General features: G+C 46.1%; 1 protein-coding gene and 1 long non-coding RNA gene across 9 annotated transcripts in view; one reads left to right on the top strand and one right to left on the bottom strand.

Moving 5' to 3' along the window:
* Positions 1-20,095, bottom strand: part of ANK3 (ankyrin 3) — a 590,040-nt gene that overhangs the window by 358,774 nt on the left and 211,171 nt on the right. The window lies entirely within an intron of this gene.
* LOC311581583 lies at positions 14,310-19,711 on the top strand. The gene is made up of 3 exons (XR_014773813.1): positions 14,310-15,757; positions 16,533-16,627; positions 17,508-19,711. It is a non-coding gene; the product is annotated as an uncharacterized lncRNA (long non-coding RNA).

Here is a 20,095-nt window from a genome sequence, read left to right as displayed (position 1 = left end):
GCAAGCCAGGTGCCATCGGCTGAGCATCTTCACAGGTGGCTAGACTGGCCAGGACCGCAAGGCAGTCAGCCCATTTCTATTTGTTTACACTAATCCACTTGGGGTTCATTACAGCATTTCCCAGCAAACGCGTATGACTGATTAAACAAAGTCAGGCGGGGAAGCACCAAAGGTGGAGTCACTCACCAAAGTCATTGTTCTAGAACTGGGTCAAGCTAGACCGGGAATTCAAGTCACCTTTCCAGTGTTCCTTCCATCTATCGCCATAGGGACGTCTTTCGGAAACCCTTGCAGCCCAAGTACCATGGAAGCTATGTGAATGCTTTAGAACGTCACAGTGCAGAAGCAGAAGCTTACTACCACCCTCAACACACACACACACACACACACACACACACACACACACACACACACACACACACAAATGCCAGAAAGAGTACAACAATCTCCTTTCCTTACTCTTGTCAGTTCTTTTTTTTTTCCCTTAAGATTTATTTATTTATTTTTATGTACACAGTGCTCTGCCTGCATGTCTACTTGCAGGCCAGAGGAGGGCATCAGATCACATTATAGATGGTTGTGAGCCACCATGTGGTTGTTGGGAATTGAACTCATGACCTCTGGAAGAGCGGTCAGCGCTCTTAACCTCTGAGCCATCTCTCCAGCCCGCTCTTGCCATTTCTTCACACTCCCATAAATGGTAATGTCCAGACCACTGCAATCGGCTAGTGCCTGGGTTACATTCACTGGCATCCTGGCACTGTGTGCCCTTTGCGCACCTCCAAGTGCCTGTGTATGTCTGTAGGCTGTTTTCTCTGATGACTGGCTGGTTGCTGATGTGTCTGACATCCCCCTTCAGCCTTGCCCAAAAAAGAAAAGTCACTTGAGAAACCGAGTGGGTTTTGCCAACACTGAAGGACTTGACAAAAACATATCCCCAAGGTTTCTACCATCTTCCATAGCACTCAAAATCCACTGGAGTGCCTATGGCAAGTGTCAAGCTTTTGCTGCGTGAATTTCTGCAGACAGACTTGCATTCTGCAAAACGTGCTTCTGAAAAACCCCATTAACGGTGTTATCTTTAGACCTGCTGAACTTCTGGTGCTTTAGGGGGAGGTAAGATGGTGACATTTATCCCTAGTAGTGAGGACAGAGGAAAGCAAGAGTAGAGCTGCCAACTCTAAAGCACACTCCAGCCACCTCTTCCCAGGGACAGACATCAAGGTACTGTCCCTCTGCCATCTGTACCCCATGCAGCAGGAGCCTTATTGCATTTTGGTCTAACGGCATGGTGTGCAGCCCTTGGCATCACTGGCTTTGGGTGTTGTGGTTTCCTTGGAGTGACTGACACTGCTCCTTGGGGCAGAGGTTCTGGTGAATAAGAACACAGTGGCTTTGTTTCCAGGGCAACTGGGATTATCCACTTCCAAGGAGCTCTTAAGCAATGGGGAATAAAGTCAGGCCGCCCTGAGTAGCCTTTCTCTGCAGATCTGTGTTCCAGGGAAGACCCGACAGAGAGGGCAAACCACGTCCAAAGAAGGAAGCAGCACTCAAAGTCCCAGCCTGGATCCCCTCTGGGAAACAGCGCATTATAGTCACTCAACGTTCTCTATATCTCAGCCCAAGTGAACTGAAGAGGCAATGTGGAGAGCATTCTTTTTGTTGTTGTAAATGTCTTTAAGAGCTCTCAAGGACCAGGAGGTGAAGACTGCCTTATGGTTGGTTTTCTCAGCACCAAAGATAGTGAATCCCCTAAAAGTTGTTACAGAATGTTACCCCTTGAAACCTCACCAATTCTACCTCAACACCCAGAAAATTCAAGCTTACTCCGATTACATATGGTCTTATCTTCACGCCACATTTTAAAGGACTAGAGCTATAATCTCAGTCGCAGGCAGGTTGCCTATAAGAGTTGGGAATCTGCTCGTTCTTAATTTATTCCTCTTTTTACTCATTTTGTAAGGAAGGTCTGTTAGCAAAATTTTCCACCAACAGAGTTCAGGGTAAGGAGGTGGTCAGCGCTTTTGAGGGAGCGTGCTGTCACATCCATCTGGACATAAATCATTTATCTCCAAGGACATCCCCGCCAAGGCTCTGCTACCCTCAGTTCCACACAGCAGAGGGACCCAAACAAACTCCTCTATAAGCCAAAGGTACCCTGTGCTTCAAAGAAAACTCATCAAAATGAAGTCCAGAGGAGCTAAAAAAAAAAGGCACAGGGGACAATTTTAATTTAAATCTTGGTTGGTGTCAACAATCGCTGGCCTTGAACACCTCAGTCAGTCGCTTCACCCCCGAGCCTACTTATTCCTGTATCAGATGCTAATAATAACATGCAAATACAATGTGCTTGTGAGGACTGACTGCACACAGTAGGTCTCTTCTCTCCCTCTCACCACTCTCGATGGCTGTTCTCCAGAGAAAGACACCTGTGACCCACTTCCGTAACTACCTAACTCTCCCAAGCTCAGATTTGGTGTTTCATTTAACATTTTCCAGCCATCCAAAATGTCTTCATGGCACGCTGGTCTCAAAGGGTATGAAAGCAAAGCCTCTGATTTTGTCTGTTCAACTTCTGGCCAACTGGGTCTTGAAAATGCCAAAACAGACCCGCGATGACTTTGGGCTTGGGTTAGGTTCTAGGAGATGGGCAAGGACAGCTGGCTCAAGCATTTAAATCCCTGCTCCTCCCCTCCACCCAGACTCTCCCAGAAAAGGGACCTTCCCCTGCCACCAAACAGCTCAATAGGACACTAAAAGAAAATACCGTTAAACAGGAATAGAATTCTGGCTGTGCTCTCTCTGGAGAATTGTAATGTCATGATTTATCCAACCTTTATGCCCAGGTTTTCCCAGCAATGCTGGATAAGCCCATCAGTACTGATTTATGTAAACCTAGACGCTGTTTGGTGTCAGGACAGTGCAGAAGAAAAACAAGAGGGAAATGGAAATACATTCAGGCTGAACATGACTCCTTTATAGTTTTTGTTGTTTTTTTTTTCACCTTTGTGGAGTGTGTGCATCCACACAGAGGTCAGGGAACTACTTCAGGCACCGTTCCTCCTCCTCAGGCACCATCTACCTTGTGTTTTTTGAGAAAGTGGCTCTCACTGGGTACCAAGGTCTCTGCCTCTCCTGCACTGGGATTTCACAAGTGTTCACCACCACACCTGGCTTTTCCCACGGCGACTCAGGCTCAAACTCAGGTCCTCAGGCTTGTGTGGCAAGTCCTTTCCTGACTGAGCCACCCTCCCCTCCCTCCCCTCCCTCCCCTCCCTCCCCACCCTCCCCTCCCTCCCCACCCTCCCCTCCCTCCCCTCCCTCCCCTCCCTCCCCACCCTCCCCTCCCTTCCCACTGCAGCTTTAGCTTCTTCTCATCCCTTTGAGCCCAGCAACATCACACAGCTGGGCTCATCTTTCTGCTGTGCAAATGAGGTCTATTTAAAATCATCCCTGCCCACCACTCTCTTCCCCTTCTCTGAAGGCACGTACACGGGAGCTGACTGCCTCGGATGTATTTTTGTCCCATCTCAAATCATAACAGCAGTTGGATGATAAGAAGTGAGCTGTGGTGCTGACACGGGAGCAGAGACCGCATCTTTTGGAGACACCGGCGGCTCTCCATCTTGCCTGACATTCAAGCGGGGGACTATTTCATAGCCACAGGAAAACAAGCCTGGGAGAAAAAGCACCGCCCCCAGAGAAGAAGCCGGAAGAAGACAAGTTAGAACGACACCTTTCTCATCTTGCAGACGGGCCCTTCACTTCCTATCAATGGCAGGCTCGCCGGCCTCTTTGGATCCTGCTTGTGTCTGTCTGGGTGGCCTCGTGAAATTGGAGTCCAGGAGTGATAAGGACAGGAAGAACATTTCCTTTACAACAGGGAGGGAAGCCAGGGATGTCAGCTTACTGGGCAGCCCCTGTCAGAGAGAAGGCCCCATTCAAAGGACCGGGACGAAAATAGGTCACCTTTTGGCTCAGCCTGAAGTAGGGCATCCCAGGCGGTGCTTTCAATAGACAAACAAAGGCTGCCTCTGTGAGGCTGAACTTGACCTGGCCATCCAGGAGGAGAGATCCTTCTCCTTACCTGAAACTGCTGGACGGTACACACAGACTTTCAGTGCCCAAAGCCCAGACTGAAGGAGTTATTACCAAACCAAACTAAACCTAAACCCAAACCAACAAACAAAACAATAACAAAACAGCCAAAGAAGAAGCTGATGGTGTTATTAAACCTTATGGCTGCAAGTAATGAAGCCATCAAGCAGATTTTTTAAATCGCTCATCACAAGGAGGGAGCCAGGGACACGTGACTGTATTCTTACACGGAAAGTTACATACTAGACTGAAACTACATTTGTCCCACAACACAGCAAGAAAGATATTCTTTTGGGGTTGCCTGTGTCAATGGGTTTTGTTGTTGTTTCTGTTGTTGAAAGATTTTGAACAAAATATTAATAAGAAAGCCCAGCCCGGGGCCTGGAGAGATGGCTCAGAGGTTAAGAGCACTGCCTGCTCTTGCAGAGGTTCTGAGTTCAATTCCCAGCAACCACATGGTGGCTCACAACCATCTATAATGTTATCTGGTGCCCTCTTCTGGCCTGCAGGTAGAGAACTGTATACATATTAATAAATACATCTTTTAAAAAAAGAAGAAAGCCCAATACATAAAATGAGAACAAAAGAAGATTTTCCTTATTAAAAAGTACTGCATATGATCCAATTAGCCTAGTGAGCTTATGCACTATAAAACTAATTAACGAGAATAGTGGTTTGCTTTAATTTACTCCATGATTTCAAACTGAACATCACAGATAATAACTGCCTCATAGTTTTCCCTTTTTTTTTTTTCTGCTTTGGCTACAGAGAATTGAAAAATTCCCAATACAGACAAGCAGCCATGAAGAGTAACTGTTCATTTCTCACCCCACCGCACCAAGAGACTCTTCAAACTCACTGTGGATGATGAAATGAACATAATTTAAAGCAAGAGGCCAACAAGCAGCCAACAAGAGCTGGTGCCTGAGGGGTTTTTAGAATGGTAACAGCTGTATTTTATTATAGTTTCTATAATAGTTTCTAAAAGATCACTTTAAAGCCATGGCACTATTTGCCATCTTGGATACCTGCTGGTTTCCTTGCTGTGAGTCTCCAGCACTTGAGGGGCTATCGCCATTAGGGTGACCCTGTACTAGGCCCTGCAACACCCTGACCTTCGTCAGCCAACATCATCCATCTTCTGTTCAGGTTTCTCTGGAGGTTACGCCCTGGCCTGAAGACTCTATTCAAGGACTGTCACCAGCCACCCAAGTCCCAGTCCCTAGGATTGAGTCTTTGCTTTTGGCCACCAGGCTTGACTGATGTCAGTGTGTTGTCTGGTGGCAGTCCCTCTACCACAGACTTAGGGTTCATCCTTCTCTTACCCTCGACTCCAGGCCTGGGCCATGTACTGATTGCCTGCTTGGGTCTTTGACTATCAACTATAGTTTGTAGCTCTTTATTTTTCTAGCCAATGGACAGGAATTGGCTGATCTCCTTTCTTGAGGCCAACAGCAGATTAAAAGTTCATCCTTGATCCCTCCCCCACCCCCCACCCCAGATGTTTCTTTACCTTGGCCTCACCTGTGGCTTAGCAGATACTCTGCCAGGATGAAAATACACCATCCTCAAGGCAGAAGATGAAATGGGCAAAGGTGGAGCTAAGCTGTAGATGTAAGAAAAGGGATAAACGAGGCTACTGAGATCGCAAAGGGATGAAAAAGTCACCTGTGCAACAGACACCGCCTCTACAAACACATAGGGAGAAGGGACGGGCTTGCTAGAGGCCAAGCCTGGACTGCACCCAGGCTGCTAATGTTCGAACTGTACTTATTTCTCTTCCATCCACCCTTGGCGCTTAACAAGTTCCGATGAATCGTGTTAATATGCACATGTCCCTCATATCAGCGTCATCTTGGAACAGTAAAGGCTGAAGAACGGGAGAGAAGTTGCAGAGGAAGGGGGAGCTAGAATGTGCAGGCCCATGGTTTCTTTCCCAGGGTTCTCCTGCTAGGCTCTGTTTCCGTGTTGACAGAAAGCGCTTTTCACCTGTAGCTGCACCATCTTCCATGTCTCACTGTTCCTAGTCTGGCGTTCCTACCAGTGACCAGGTGTGACCGGGGAACTTTAGCCAACCGTGAGCTGGGAAGAAGATGTACATGGCCAAACAGGGCTCCACAGGGCTCTGGGTGTCAATTCCTAAATGGCCTTGGGTGATCTATTTAACCAGTGTTCACATGTAGAAAAAAGCCTTCCCAAATCTTTTCTCTTTTTAAAATTTCATTTATTTTATTTTTTTATTTCTTATGTGTACAGGTGTTTTTCCTGCATGTATGTCTATGTATCCCGTGTATATGGAACACACAGAGGCCAGAGGAAGGCATTGGACCCCTTGTGACTAGAATTAGAGATGGTTGTGAGCTGCCATGTGGGTGCTGGGAACCATACCTGAATTCTCAACTCTGGGCCTTCTCATGGGCACTCCTGCCCCCAACACACACACACACACACACACACACACACACACACACACACACACACACACACAGAGTGTGATTCTGTGGCTAGGTGATTGTAAGGATTTGAAGAGAGAACAAGGGAAAGTGATGTCAGCAGTGCCTGGCTCATCCGAGGGTCTGAAGATGTTGGCTGCTGCTGTCCTCCATACTCAGAGATTTCCTGGCAAGTTGTGATGCAACAGAAAACCTCTGAGCTGGCATCCTCCAATGCACCGGGGTGAAAGTTGCTGGGAAACAGAGGTGCGCTGTGTTTTTCCACTGGCAGCTAGCTGCCCCTATTGGGTTTGAATTGCCCTCAAAGCAACTCAGAGACTGAGGCTGACCAGAAGCTCAAGGGTGCTATAATTCTAAAATTATGTTTCAATAATTTTCCTTTTTAAAAGCTACATAACACTCAACTCATCTTTCCTCAGAAGGGTCCTACTGTGTGGCTGGTGCAGCCTTCCTCAGAAGGGTCTTAATGTATGTCTAGTGCAGCCTTTCTTAGAAGGGTCCTACTGTGTGACTGGAACTGCCTTCCTCAGATGGGTCCTACTGTGTGTCTAGTGCAGCCTTCCTCAGAAGGGTCCTATTGTATGTCTGGTGCAGCCTTCCTCAGAAGGGTCCTACTGTGTGTCTGGTGCAGCCTTCCTCAGAGGGGTCCTACTGTGTGTCTGGTGCAGTTTTGCAGGCAGCTGCCTTTCCTAATGAACTGGCTGGAATATTTTGGATGAGTAGATGAGAAAAAAAAAAGCAAACTTAAATAAAAGCAGCCACTACAAAGCCTACCATCGGTAGCTCAAGCAAATGGTCATACATTCAGGTGGAACACCATGACACTTACATTAGGCTTTGGCCTGTGGGTAAAAGATACGGTCCAGGCTTTTGGGCCTGTAAATCATGTGATGGAAATGAAAAGCTTGGTATGTATCCTCTGGAACATGCAGGAGTTAATGGCTGAGGATCATAATTACTGAGAAAATTAGACTGGCCTTAATGGTACTAGTCAAAACAGACTGATGGCATAATTAAAATATGGGGGATTTTTCAGACTACACTCATGTATCTTTATGCGTGTACGTGCACGCGCATGCATGCTGCAGCATGTGTGTGGAGGTCAGAGGCCAACTGGTGAAAGATGGCTCTCTCCTTTCACTATGTGGGTCCTGCATATGGAACTCAGGTTGCCAGGCTTGGCAGCAAAGCACCCCTACCCACTGAGCCACCATACCATCCTGGAACTACGCGAGATTACCCTAATTCAAAATAAGATCTAAGTGACGATGTGGTGGTGTATGCTAAGAGTCACAGCATGTAGGAAATGGAAGCAGGAGGAAAGCAAGTGTAAACCAGCCTTGGTACGTAGTGAGTTCAAGGCCAGCCTGGTCTCCATAGTAAGTTCAGTGCTAACCTGAGCCACCTGCATGACCCTGTCTCAAAAAAAAGAGAAGACAATGCAAAATTAATAATCTAAAACCAGAAGCTACACTTATCAATGTGGACCACAGTGCATTTATCACCAGTACCCGTACCACAAAGAACTTAACTCTATCTGGAGAGGCTCCATTAGGGGGCTGGAGAGATAGCTTAGCAGTGAAGACTGTTAACTGCCTAAGTTAAGGGCCTGAATTTGGTTCCCAGGATCCACATCCGACAGCCCATAAGTGCTTCTAACAACAGTTCTGGGGGATTTGACGCACTCTTCTGGCTTCTATAGGCACTGCGCTCGTGCATATATCTCCCCATACAGACAAACGCACATACTCATAATTAAGAATAAATCTTTAACAGAGAGAACCAATTTATAGGAGTATTAGATACCACTTTCAAGAAACAGGCTCATGATATAAACAACAGCAGACTCTGTTCCTGCGATCTTTAAAAGCTTTTTAGTCTCTTAGTCTGAGAGTTGAAAGCCTGGCCATTATTTTCAGGGCCGTCCTTATCTGAAAGGCATCCACATCCATAACAAACTGCACACCTGCCTATGCTTTCATCACACTCTTCCCAAATCCTCTAAGAAGATCTGATGGGGATTGAAGACATCTCTCTGGCTCCTGCACTAACTAGAAACTTCCACCTGACAGGCAAACACCTGGATTTGCCACTGGGGACTTGGCAGATGTCATAGCCAGTAGCTGCTTGCCATGCCTGCTGGGGACCCTCCTCTGCTTCATCATCATCATCATCGTCGTCGTCATCATCGTCGTCGTCATCATCGTCATCGTCTGCTTCCAGTATGAGCTGTCATTCATCATCCTGGGCCTTCGCTCTTGAAGGATCGCTTCCCTGTCTACACTAATTAATGATACATGATGGTATTTCACACTGTTTCCGGAAAGCTCTCTCAGTCTTTCTCATCCAGCAGCCTTAATGCAACCACTTTACGGGCTCCGGCCTTAATTAACCAAAGAGACCTCACTCCAAGAGCCTGGATTGCCTCCCTGAGCACACAATTCCTTTGGAGAACCATGCATCTCTCTCCGATGCGTCTGCTCTTGGTCTCTATACATCACAGACCCGGCATGAAAGTGCCTGCTCCCGGGATTAGCTGCACACTTCCTCTGCAAATACAGGGGTTTACCTGAAAAAGCCAACCCACAGAACACCTAAGCTGCTAATACATAAGTAATCACTTGTCTCTAGGAGCAAGCCCTTGGGGGAAGGAACTGCATGGCTCCCAGAGGCAGAGACAATGATTCAGCAAGCTGAAGATGTCAGAGAGGCAGGATTTAAGATGGCAGCCATCTCTGAAACCCAGAGGGGAAGAGAAAAAACAACTCTTCATGGTCTTTCTCTGTGCAACTTAAGGCCTAAGAACATGATTAGGAGGGCATCCTAGCCGGAAAAACAAAAACAAAACAAAACCCAAACACATCTAAGCTAGGAAAGGTGACGTCTTCAGGATTGCTCTGCAAAAACAGTTAAAACAGTGAGCACCAAAACCTGTTTCAGCAAATACTTGGCTGATATTTCACAGTTAAAAGTGGGATTTTGGAGAAGCTAGGGCCTGCCTCTCAAACCACAATGCGAGGCAGGCATCCTGTTTCCATCAGAGGTGTCTTTTTTTTTTATCTTCCTGTGTCTCCCGAGTAGACAGTCTCTTAGAGAAGTGACATGTTGTCTCTTCTGGGATTGAAGTTAGGCAGGTGGGTGTTTCCAGGGCTTTTTGGTGGGCGCTATTTAGAATTTCTCCTGCAGCTATATCCCACTGTTTGGAATACCTAGAGGATGTGAAGAGGTGCGACTAACCTGCCCGGTTATGAAAAAGGGACCCTGAATTAGGTATCAGTGCCATTGCTGTGATGAAACACCCTGACACAAGCGACTTAAAGGGAAGAAAGGGCTTATTTTGGCTCACAGTTCAAGGGTGTCACCATTGTGAATGAGAAAGCCCAGGAGCATGAGGAGGCTGGCCACATCACAGCCACACCTGGAAGTGAAAGGCCACAGGTGCTAGGGCGTGGCGGGCTTCTTCCCTTTCTATTGGTCCAGGACTCCAGCACACGGGATGGCTGTTGTCCATGAATAAGAATTAAAGTGGGTCTTCTAGATGATTCTCTCATAGGCATGCCCAGGGGGCTGTCTTCTAACCACCACAGTGCTGAATGGTTCTTATTGTCCGTAATCCTAAAACCATATTTTATTCTCAAATTTTTCCATGTGAAGACACCATCCACGTAGTGCAGGCGCAACTGCAAGACTTAAGGTATGAGTAGACATGGGAATGTCTGCTAAATTTTATGAATACATATAAATATGTATATATACACATATATACATATATATATACACACACTTTATAGTGTAGCACTATAGTGAATATGGCTTTAAAACCCGCATTACTCCACAGAGGATTTGACAGGATTTTTACAGTCATTCCAGGTAAATGTTCTCCACGTCCACAGAGGAACACACCAGCGTCCCATCAAGTCAGGGCTCCTTGTAGCCACTGGCCATAGCAGGCAGGAGACTGAAGCACAGTGACCAGGACCCACAAGGCAGGTCCATGCTCAAGAGAAGAGGAAGCTGGCCCAAATGTTGTCCAGCTTTGCCCCACAGCCACAGCCTCCCTCTGTGAGGGGCTGAATACATCTGAACACATTGCCTTCAAATGAAAACTCTGGCTTTTGATGCTTCCTCTCCTACGGGTGAACATCCTTCCCAAAACACTAGGAGTGATGGGAGCTGCTTCCGCCAAGCCTAAACATCACCAGGGGGCCTGGTACTTCCCAGGCCATTTCATTACCCTGCCAGGCCACGACTAAGAGACCATTTCCAACAATGCTTTACAGTTAGTTATCAAAGCAGTCACTAAACACATCTGGGTGAAGATGATATTTTCAGCACACAGGCCAGGTGCTGATGGACCACAAAACTCACACGACGGCTAGGGAGCCAGCTGGTCTATGCGGTTCTAATGATGCAGCATTCACTGCGAAGACAGTAAACACAAAACAAAACCACTCAAGACTGCCGGTCAAAAGAGGCAAGAAGGGCTGAATAAAGTGAACACGGAGATCAGAGGTGGATGCTGCCTCAGCGCGTCTGTTTCATTGGTCCTAATGCCAGCCATGGGCTTCAGGATAAAAGGTGTGCCAAAGCAGACACGTAAACACGACAGAGGTAGCGACTCTGATTCGTGTGTTTAAAGTAAATTCCACCCATCTATGATAGAATCTATCACGCTTCCCAGCCTGAACGTGCACCCTGCCATCAGCATCCCATCAAAACCCACAGCACAGCCGTTCTTCAAGGAAGGCTATCTGTGACTCCTGGACAGGTTAATGACAAGCTAAGTCGAACTACTCCGCCAGCTGCGAATCAGGGTAAGTGTTTGGAATGACTCCCTTGCAGGCTGGGATGGGGCACGGTCAAGAATGGCGCAATCAAATAGAAATTCACACTTCTGACTCCCGACGGAGGAGAGGGATGGATGTGAAAATAACTTCTTCTCACACAAAATTCCCTCTTTGTCTGATCACCAAGCCAGCCCAGCTAGAAAACAGAGGATAAAGGCAAACTCCTCAGGGTGCTGCTCCGGTGGCAAAGATGTGATCTGAGGTGCTTATGGGAGCCAGGGAAGAAATGTGGGACTGCGGCTAGATGGGTAATGCACCGCGACTGGGCTGAGGAGGGCGTTGAAAGTGAGAGGAAGTTGACAACACTATTTAACAAGGGGCATTATGGGACAATTTAGGCAAGAGCCAGTGCTTTCGCACAATGGGAAGGCCACGATACACTTTTCCAGGCTATTCTGTTGGCGCTACAACAAAAATCACACACACATACACACACATACACACACATACACACACACACATACACCGCAAAGCAAACAAGCAGGAAAAGACAAGGTTGCTGTTTATAGGTTGGTGTATATATAAATAGATGCCCCACCCCCACCCCATTCTTGTCAATCAGATTCCTTTCAAGGAGGCCACTGCTTCTCTCAGAAAGGTTGGTGATATTTTGGCTCTCGCTGGTCACCATCACAGTTACCATTTGGTAGGACCCCCTGCGGGGTTCCTCTGGAAAACCATGCCTATACCCTCTGCGTGCTGAGCACCACTCCCTCTTGGAGGACATCTGCTGCTGTGTGTCCACACTCTCCAGGGAGTCACCGTTCCCCTGAAGAGCCTCTGAGGAGACCCTGAATCACTTCACAGCTTCAAGCTCATTCTTCTCACATTCCTACTTTCCCCCTACACAGTACCCTAAAAAGAAAACTACAACTCCCATGGTGCTGTTGCTCATTTTGACACGCAAACGTAGGGTCTCACACCCATGCCAGGCGAGCTAGCTACCACCTTCTCCTCAGCCCGTGCTTGGCTGTCATTTTCTGATCAGGTTTACAAATTGATCTACAAAACAAAACCAGTGGGGTTTCTGCCTCAGATGCACAATGGAATCCCATGGGGCCTGTTTGTTTGTTTGTTTGTTTGTTTTTCCAACATACCAAGCCTGGGCCTCTGCTCCCAGAGACTCTCATTTAATTGGCTGGCACCTTGCCTAGGTAGGGACATTTTTTTTTTAAAAGCTCCCCAGGTACTCACCAGCTGATGCTAATGTAGAAACTGGGGGGGGGGGGGGAGGTGGGGGGGGGGGCTCTCTTTCTCCTGAACTTGCTCTCTCTGTTCTCCAGGCCTTACACTGCTCCTCATGCAGGTGCCATTGCCTGGCTCATCTTTCCAAATGTGTTAAGGTAAGTCTTTGCCAGTTCACAGCTGTCTGCTCGGATTTGAAGGAATGCGTGAGGCCAAAGCAGTGGTTCTCAACCTGTAAGACATCCCTCCCTCCCCGTCCCTTGTTCCCATCCCCTTAGGAATCACACGTCAGACATTTACATTACAGTTCGTAACAGGAGCAAAATTACACGTATGAGGTAGCGGTGAAAATCATTTTATGGTTGGGGGAGGTCACAGCATCAGGAAGGTTGAAAGCCATCACTCTAAAGCATATCTCCCACAGTCCATCTCAACCACTGATGTCAGTGGTAGTTTGGTCAGGGCCTAGGACAGAGAGTTCTTTGGCTTTTTGTTTTTGTTTTTGTTTTTTCCATAATGTTGGACAGCCAACCATCTTTTCTCTCTCCAGTGTTTCCCCTCTTCCTCAAAAGGACATCAAGAGTGATCTTGGGGCTGGAGAGATGGCTCAGCAGGCAATAGTGCTTAGTGCACTTTCAGGGGGCCAAAGTTCCATTTCCTGCACCGATAGGATCCAATGCCCTCTTCTGGCCATTGAGGGTATTACAATGCAAACCACCCATGCACAATAACAAAATTTAAAAAGATGCAAATGCATATTGAAATTCCTTTACCTACTGAGCCTTCCTGTCACAAGAACAGTAGAGAGAGGCTACACAGTCTTTCTATTCCCTTCTTAACTCTACTAGTCTTATCATCTTGCTTTTAAACACCTTCAAAACTAAGAACTTTTGGGGGAGGGGAGGCATGCCTTTTTTTTTTTTACAATCACTTTTTATTTCCATTTGTTTCACATCATTCACATTCTTTTTCAGCTTAAAGTCAATGAACAAACAATAGAATGGCTTAACTTTTCTCCTTTTACAAAGATGGTGTGTGTTTAGGAGAGAGGGACTGTGTGGATAGGAGGCTCCCTGGGGAAGGGCTGACCACATGACCATCAGAAAGACGTCTCTGCTGGGTGGGGGAGGGGAAGCCAGGGGAAACTCACTGCCGAAGTGCTGAGAAGTCCCAGAAGCAGAAAAGCCCCGTGATGCTTCAGATGGAGAGCTCATCTGTGCGTGCTTTCCAACCCTGCATTTCTCTTGTAGAACTACACACACACACACACACACACACACACACACACACACACACACATTAAAGAAAGAGCTAAAAGAAACCGTGGGACACAATCTTTAAGACTGAATATGCTGTTGGGTGGTGATGGTGCATGCCTTTAGTCCCAGCACTCCAGAGGTAAAAGTAGATGTACCTCTGTGAGTTTGAGGCCAGCTTGGTGTATAGAGTAAGTTCTAGGATAGCCAAGGTGACACAGAAATACCCTGTCTCCAAAAGAGAAAGAAAGAAAGAAAGAAAGAAAGAAAGAAAGAAAGAAAAAAAAAGAAGAAGGGGAGGAGGAGAACGCTGACTATGCTAACTGGAGCACTGTCACTATTCATTAGGATTACCAACATCAATAGATAATCAAAAACTGATCAAAATGTTAATTATTTATTCAGGAAATAATTCCACATGAGGGTTTAAGCTTTTGAGTTAAAGAATTTGTACTTGTGTGCACACTCGTGTGCACACGTGTCCATGTGCATGTGGGAACAAAGGGCAAATTGCAGCACTTGGCTCTCCTTTCATCACGTGGGCCGCCAAGGTTGGCAGCAAGCCCCTTTACCTGCTGCGTCAACTAGCCTGTCAGTTTTACATTTTCAACTATTAAAAAAAAAATAACTAGTTTCTTGCTTTCTGTGTGTTTCCTTAAGGATTTGGGAGACATAGTTGGCTAATAATTTGTAGCTAATACACGGGGAAATATGCAGCCGTTACATGAGGATCAAGCAGGCAGCCTTTCACGAGAGGGACAGACCTGGCCGACTCACTAAGTATACACACACACAGGAGCTACGCTGTCAAGCCAGGTGCACACCAGCTAACTCAAGAGAGAGCGACAGCACACAGAGAGCCCTGGCATAGCACACCCAACAACTGCACCTGGAAATCGTCTGTTTCTTCTCCCCTTGGTGCCTGAACAAACAGGCACCACTTCTTTGTCATTACAAACTTTGTACACTACGGTTAGGTTACTTGGTGTCCTCCAAAGGGCTCACTGTCCCAGAAGACTGGAACACAACGCAAATGCCACTTTTAACTTGGTTATAATGTGTGCAATAGGCATGTGTGTGTCACACACACACACACACACACACACACGTGCTAGCCATCTTTTTGTTTCCTTCTTGAGACACAGTCTCTCACAAGCCTGTTATTTGTAGGCCAAGATGGCTCATGGGTGAACAGCAGGGTTCTCTCACCACTGTCTCCCCATTACTGGCATTATAACTAACTAGACACCACCACACCTGGCTCTTCACATGCACACTGGAATCCAGGACCTCCTGCCTTATGCCTGGCCTATCTCCCTAGCCTGACAGAACTCATTTGGTTCCTATATCACAAATACAGACTCTAGATCCTAAATATAAAGACATAATGCTGGTAAGAACAGTTCCTTTGCCTGTTCCAGCTTATTCTGTATCTAGAAATCACTGAGCCAGACGCTATGTCTGCCTGGCTTTCCAAAGCAACCTTGCCAAAGCTCTGTTTTGTTTTCTTACTGTGTTTCTATGGTAAAAGTAGATTCTCATGCATTTTTTTTTCTTTTAATCTGCCGCCGAGACCTGCATGAGGATTTTACCAGTGAGCTATAAAATTCCAGGAAGTATCTGAAAGAATATTACCCCCGGGCGTATCCAGGGAACAAACTCGGAATTCGCGAACCCTGTGTAGGCTGTGAAAACTGTTCTGTATGTTGCACAACAAAGCAATACATATCGCTTTGAGATGCTTGGAACACGGGACCAACTTCTGCAAACACATTCAGTGATGAGCACAAAACGAATTTATTCCCCATTAGTCACCATTCACTGTGGCTACGGGGCAAGAAACTGCTTCAGGAGAAGAGAGAGGCTCACCATCTCCATCTCCTTGGATAAGGAGAGAGTCTCCTAGCACAACAATGTGGTGAGATAGAAACTGGGGTGGGGTGTGGGGAGCTAGGTCACCTGAGCCAAACACCCCTCTAATCTTTCCTTCATTAGAAGAGAGTAATATCCCCTGAGTGATTTCCTGGAGTTTTAGAACTCAATGGTAAAACTTGACAAAATGTTTTAATAATGGAAGAGCTCCCTGTGGGAGCCAAAATAAAATAAAAAGAGGACTTGGGAGAGAGGATTTGGCTATCAGGAAGATTTGTGAGGTTCAATCATTTTGCTGGCTCAAAGGCAATCGATTATTAAATGGAGCTGGAGCCGTGCCAGAGACTTTCATCCGGGGCTTATGTTACAGAGGCATTACGTGACTCTTCGATAGCCGAGATGCAGGGCATTAAAGCTGAGAGCTCTTTCTCCTCCATTGCATCATGGGTCACACCCTTCAGCTTTTGGTTTTTGTGACCACTTCTGTAGTTACACCCTAAAAGGCTCTATTAATGCTGGAGACGTAAAGCTAAGTAGAGTGAGATTGAACCGGTTGAAGGATGACCAAGAGACCATCACAACTGTCTTCATACCGGAAGGGCTAGCTCAGGATCCCAGGAGACAAGGGGACGGGTGGGGGTGGGGGTAGAGTCATCTTTTTTTTTTATCCGAGTCGGATTCTGATAGCTCAAGAGTTTGGTTCAAGATAGTCTCCCAGTGTTGACAAGGAAAGAAAGGCAGCACCCATCGACCCCTTGGCACGGCGGTGCTGCTCTTCTACCATTGTTAGCTGTTCGGACCAACCATGTTTATTTTTTCAGTAACAACTTACGAATCACAGAGCAAAATAGTGTGCCAGAACCAGGAGGACGATTTGGGATGATCCTTTTATGCCTCTTCCCATTCAACAGATCAGGTGAGGCGACTGCCCCCCGACCCCACCCCCTATGTCAAGGCTGCCACCACGTTTTGCTCTTTCCTGCCATGAGTGGCAAAACCACCACAGATTTGGGAAGTGGCTAGCTCACGGAGTGAAGTAAGAAGATCTGAGTCTAGGCTTACATCGAATTTTCCGATATGCCGTGTTCATTTTGGGCAAAAAGCAACCTCTCCTATACTGAGCTCCGAGCTTCAGGAAGCAACTTCTCAGAGTGCAAAGCAACAGTATAGACCTGTAGTCCCGCCTTGACCTCTCCCTCCCCCCCCCAGACACAGCTGTTAGAAAGACGTAATTTAATGTATCATAAGCAAGAGAACCCATGACCAAAGACAATTTTTAGCACAGTTGAGTGTTTAGTGACACAAAAGGATGCGTGCAAGATAATATCAAGGAGCAAAAATACCCATCAGGACTCCAGTTTTGCAATGTGTACAGGTATGTCTGTACATTTCCATAGATGTCCATGCTTATGTTATTTGAATGGGAAAAAGTTCTGAAGCAAAGTACCCCAAATCTCTCTTAGGAGTAATTTCTATCTAAGGACGAGACCTCCAATGTTTAGTATTTTCTGTTGTTGTTGTTGTTGTTGTTGTTGTTTTATCTTTTCTTTTCGAGACAGGGTCTCTCTGTGTCACTCTGGCTGTCCTGGAACTTACCTCTGTAGACCATGGTGACCTCGAACTCACAGAGATCTGCCTGCCTCTGCCTGCCTGGGCATTGAAGTGCTGGGATTAAAGGTGTGTGCCACCACACCTGGCTTAGTATTTTATCTTCATGAAAAGAGACTAAGTAAGTCCATTTTGCCTGCAATTTTCATCTCCCAGATACTTATGTGATCTTTGTCTTCATATTTGAGGGTGAAACACAAATGTATGTCTTCAAGCATCTGCATTTACTAACTGTAGCCCAGGACGCCTAACTGACACCATGACATGTCTGTCTTGGGCAGGAATATCCTGAAGACACCCAGAGAGGCAAAGATGCGAAGGTCCTTTAAAAGTGGGTGTGGCTTTCCCATGATGCCTAGCTGGAAGCAACGGCTTAGATGACCTCTTGACCTTAAGTTCCCACGCTGAGCTTAAGAATCCAGGGATGAGTGTGGACATTTTTCTTGATTCAGCAGAAAAAAAAAGGGGAGAGGTGAATGATAATAGCATGGTAACATTTCCCTCTATGGAAATAGAGATGTGTGACTCACGATACAGAATGCCAAGGTTAAATGAACTTTAAAGTGAACGTTACACAATAGTATCAACCCTGCTATACTTGGAGCTGGGTAGAAATTCTCTTCCTTTTAGGACTTTTTAGAAAGCCTGTGGCGAGGGGGCTGCTGGAGAGATGGCTCAGAGGGTCAGAGGGCTTCTTGTCCTTCCAAGAATTCTGGATTCTCTTCCCAGCATCTATACCAGGTGGTTCACAGCTGCCTGCTCTGGCATCTGTGGGCACCTGAACATGTGCTGTATACCCACATACATGCACCCAAACATAACTAAAAAGGGAGGAAACCCCCACATAACAGAGACAGGGGTGGAGGGATCAGGAACAGTCGTTTTGTGGAAACAGGGGGTACCTACAGGCACAAAGTCTTCATGCATACTAATGGCAGAAGGGCCAGTGTTTCTTTATATTCCTCGTGTCCCTTGGAAGAGGATGTGGCCAAGGAGAGGCAGTGAGCTAAAGGTGGCCTGTGTCCACCCAAAAGCCCGTGTGTGAAAGATGGGGTAGTGGACGTAATTGAAAGCAGTACCATTTCTCAACTTCAAATGCACAACCTCAAGAATGTATGGTAGGGACATGTGAAGGGTGGTCACGGGATCTGCAGGGTCCTGCTTTGGCCTAGTCTTAAAAACAAACAAACAAACATTTAAAAATAAATAATCTACCTGAATAAGAATCTCTGTGGTGGGGCATCTGGTATAAATTTAAATTTTACAAGTAAGCAGTTATATGGTGTAAAAGATAGCATGTTCACCGTGGGGATGGTTCTCCCTCTGCTTTTTCCCTCCTTCTCCCATTCATTCCTTTCCATATTAGTCTTCCTGCTTGTAGAGAAAACATATATGTGTGTAATTAGGCTCTATTTCTAGCAGCAGAATATGTGAGGGTGCTCCCACACATCTCATCTGCAAACTTTTATTTTTATAACTAAAACTGTCTAAAGAGAAACTATCTCTGTTATCAGCTAGCCCCAAGCTTTCAGTCTTAAGCTATTGAAAGGGCTCGTTAACCAGGAGCTGCCACTGAAGTCTACTAATTGGAAAAAACAAACAAATAAACAAACAAAAAAACCTCACAACACTAGTGGCAGTGTTGAAAGTAGCAGGCTAGGGAGATTTCTTGGTGGCTTCAATTCCCAGCGCCCACATGGCAGCTCACAACTGCCTGTAATTCCAGTTCCAGGGAATCTGACACCATCACACACCAATGCATATGAAATAAAAAAATAAATCATAAAAAAAGAAAATAGCGAAGCATAGCAAAGCCACCTGTCATATGCCAAGGGACAGGGGACCTCAACCTCAACTACATTCCTATGAAAACAAATGGCCATCTACCAATGAGGATCCTTAGGGAAACATAAACACAAGGCTAACTACAGCAGACCAAGCTTTGCTGTGTGGCCACTTTACATAAATCCAAGCTGAAAATATTAACCACTGTAACCATGGTTACCAATTAGAGATAAGAGCTTTTTTTCTTTTAATGTGCTCATAAATTCTGGCTTTGGTTTGTCACATCCGCGCTCTAAATCTGTTCTAGCCTTGTTCCAGAATAAAAATGAAGACTCTGATTTCAACCATTTAAGACAGAAAATGTCTTTATTTCTGTACTGTGTACATTTTTTTTTCCTTCCTATCCTAAGCAAATGCATCTGAACAAATCTCTCTGGAAAGGATAGCTGAGTAATTTACATGTGATATTTACTGTGCATCTGCAGACGAAACCTGTTGTCAAGAAAACAATTTCTCATTGAAGGCAAAATATCAGCAAGTGACAATCATTCTCCGTTACATGTTGATAGCATCTTCACTCCTCTGAGATTCTATCCACATATCACAATGCCCAGGCCCATCTACCTTCCCCCCTCCCCACCCCCCTCCTCTTCCCCAACCGTCTCATGGCAAGAATTACTTTTGCTAAGATTTGGTTCCATAGCAACCAGGAAAGCAACAGGCCTGCAGCTCAGCTCATGAACAGCATTTTTTTTTAAGGTTAGAGTTTTATAATACCAAGACAATCCCTCAACATCACATGGGGAAGAACGCTAAAAGGGAACAGTGGATGCAACGGGATGTAAAATCGTTGTCTCTGTGGTGTGGACTTGTAGTTCTGCGATGAGTCTATGGAACTGAAGTGGTGTTTGGATCTTTGCTGTGGGTTTCATTCCTAGGACCTCGGAATGAACTGACTTAAAAAAAAAATGGGCATTACCTGGACCTCTGA

The sequence above is a fragment of the Acomys minous genome (genome assembly GCF_964271855.1).
Source record: "Acomys minous genome assembly, chromosome: 13".
Classification (NCBI taxonomy): domain Eukaryota; kingdom Metazoa; phylum Chordata; class Mammalia; order Rodentia; family Muridae; genus Acomys; species Acomys minous.
Note: the sequence above shows the minus strand (reverse complement) of the source record. Positions and strands in the feature narration are given on the sequence as shown.